We start from the raw sequence: 3302 nt of genomic DNA, 5'->3' as shown, positions 1-3302 counted from the left end.
GCGCGGTGCAGGAATGACAGACAGGAAAGTACTGCTGTTGAAATAACGCTCCCCCGCCTTGAGTTCCCGCCTGCCCTGCCCCTGGGGTGTGCAGGGCCTGCAGAGAAGAGGAAGTGAGGATGGGTTGGGAAATCGCGGGAGTCATGAGAAAGGCCCCCACTTCTGCTCCCTTTCCCAGTCACTCACTTTCCTTGGTCCCGATGCTGTTTTCCTTGCCCCCCCCCCCCCCCCAGTGTCTTGGTCTATTGGTGTGGCTCAGTTGGGTGGAGCCTCCGTGGTACACCGAAAGGTCTCGGGTTCGATTTCCAGTCAGGGCACATACTCAAGTTTCAGGTTCCATCCCTGGTTGGGGTGCGTTTGGGAGGCAACCGATGGATGCTTCTTTCTCACATGGATGCTTCTCTCTCTCTCCCCATTCCTCTCTCTAAAAATCAATTTTGTTGTTGTTGTTCATTCTTACCTGAGGATACTTTTTCATTGGTTTTTAGAGAGGGTGGAAGGGAGGGAGGGCGGGAGGGAGAGAGAGTGATAGAGACATCGATTGGTTGCCTTCTGGACAACCCTGACCGGGGCCAGAGATCAAACCTGCAACCCAGGTACATGCCCTTGACCGGGAATCAAACCCGTGACCCTTTAGTCCAAGGGCCAACACTCTAACCGATACGGGCCAGTACTATTTTTATTTATTTGTTAATCATTTATTTATTCCTTGATGAGAGAGAGAGAGAGAAGACACACATAGATTTGTTGTTCCACTTATTTATGCATTCATTGGTTATTTTAATTTTCTTCTTCTTTATGGATTTGAGAGCGAGAGGAAGGGAGAGGGAGAGAGAGATAGAAACATCAATGAGCCCTGGCCAGTTTGGCTCAGCGGTTAGAGCGTCGGCCTGCGGTCTGGAGAGACCCGGGTTCGTTCCCGCTAAGGGCATGTACCTCGGTTGCAGTTTGTCCCCGGCCCTGGTTGGGTCGCGTGGGTGGCGACCACTCAATGTGTCCCTTTCACGTCGATGTCTCTTTCTCTCTCTCTCTCCCTCCCACTCTATATGAACAAAATATAAAAAAAATGTCCTCGGGTGAGGCAAAAAAAAAAAAAAGAAACATCAATGAGAGAGAACATTGATTGGCTGCCTCTTGCATGCCCCCTACTGGGGGTGGGGCCCACAACCTGGGCATGTGCCCTGACTGGGAATTGAACCTGCGACCTCTTGATTCATGGGTCAACACTCAACCGCTGAGCCACACCAGCCAGGCGTCATTGGTTGATTCTTGTATGTGCCCTCACCAGGGATGAACCTGCAACCTTGGTGTATGGGGACAACACTCTAATCAATTGAGCTGCCCGGTCAGGGCTCCATTTCAACTCTTTTCAAGTGTACAATCCAGAGACATTAAATATATTGGCAATGATGTGCAACTATCAGCACTATTCGTCACCCCAAAAGGAGGCCGCATGCCCATGAAGAATGTCACTTTCCGTTTCCCCCTCTGCCAGCCCCTGGTAACCACCAATCTACTTTCTCTCTCTCTGAATGTGTCTATTCTGTGTATTTCATAGGAATGGAGTCATGTCATTTGTAACCTCCTATGTCTGGCTTATTTGACTTAGTATGTCAAATAAGGTTCATCTTCAAGGTTCATCCATGTTGCAGCCTGTGCCAGAATTTTCTCCCTTTTCATGGCTACATAATATTCCATCGTACGGCAGAGTTTTGATCAGGGGAGAGATGCAGTCAGATCCACGGGAAGGAAGATCCTTCAAGAGGAACCAAAGGAGGAAGCCTGGGGGCTGGGGGGGAACAGAAAGGAGCTTGGACCATTGGTTCAGGGGCCGTAGTGGGGTCAGGGTACGTAATTGAGGGGTCTGGGGGTGAGCAGCAAAGGCTCTAAGGCAAGGGGAAAGGAAGAAGATGCTGCCACCCTGAAGACTCAATGGGTTGGATCTGATCTTCCCTGGATGATTCATCAGCTGACTTTCCACAGGACAGTCACAGAAGGGGAAAGACAGATTTCTAGGAATTCAAATTGGGGAAAGCTGAGTCAATAAGTAGTTCCTATACCCTCTTTCAAGAAAAGCCCTTGTTTCTGATAGGAAGAAAGAGAAGTGACCATATGGGGGACTTCTGTAGCTCAGCACATTTCTGGGGATACAGGAATGAATTCATTCCAGCCCCTGACTTCATGGGTCTCAGAATCTAAAGATAATGTTCTTTTTTTTTTTTTTTCATCCTCACCTGAGGACATTTTTCCATTTTTTGTATAGATAGAGTGGGAGGGAGAGAGAGGAAGAGAGAGAGAGAGAGAAACATCGATGTGAAAGGGACACATTGAGTGGCTGCCACCCGCACGACCAACCAGGGCCGGGGACAAATTGCAACCAAGGTACATGCCCTTAGCGGGAACCGAACCCGGGTCTCTCCGGACCGCAGGGCAACGCTCTAACCGCTGAGCCAAACCAGCCAGGGCAAGATAATGTTCTTTGACACCCCATTCAGGAAACACACAATGCTCCCTGAGACTTTTTTTTTTCTCACCAAGAAAATGTGATTTTCTGATTACAAAAATGCCAGACCTTAATTGTAACATATTCTAGTGTTGATAAGTGGAAAGGAATATAAGGGGTTTGAAGAATTTTTTTAAAATGTATTTTTCAATTCCAGTTTACATTCAGTAGGGGTCAGACAATCATATCCTTTACAAAGTGTGCCCCCACCCTGGCCGGTGTGGCTCAGCTGGCTGAGTGTCATCCTGCGTATCAAGATGTTGAGAGTTCCATTCGGGGTCAGGGCACATGTCCTGGTTTCCAGTGGCTTGATTCCCAGTAGGGGGTGTGCAGGAGACAGCCAACTGACCTCTCTCTCTCATTGATGTTTCTTTTTCTTCTTTTCTTCTTTTTTGTGGTATGTGCCCCTAGCGGTAACCGAACCCAGGACTCTCTGGTCCGCAGGCTGATGCTCAACCGCTGAGCCAAACTGGCCAGGGTTCATCGATGTTTCTCTCTCTCTCTCTCCCTCTCCCTTTCTCTCTATAAATCAATTTCAAAGATATAATTAACAAATAGAAAATAAAAAGAAAGAAATCGACCCTTGTCTCAAAATAATCTTTAAAAGCCAGCAAACAAACATGATGCTGAGTCAAAGAAGCCAGAAACAAAAGGCCATGAGCTGTAGGATTCCTTTTATATGACATGTCCAGAGTAGGTAAACTCACAGTGACAGAAAATGGCGTTTTGGAAGGAAGGAAGGAATGGGGTGTGACGGTCACGGGGTTTGTTTTTGGGAGATGAAAATGTTCTGGAAGCC

This window comes from Molossus molossus, unplaced genomic scaffold (assembly GCF_014108415.1).
Source record: "Molossus molossus isolate mMolMol1 unplaced genomic scaffold, mMolMol1.p scaffold_m16_p_21, whole genome shotgun sequence".
Taxonomy (NCBI): domain Eukaryota; kingdom Metazoa; phylum Chordata; class Mammalia; order Chiroptera; family Molossidae; genus Molossus; species Molossus molossus.
The sequence above is the reverse complement of the archived record's forward strand: the minus strand, read 5'-3'. Positions refer to the sequence as shown.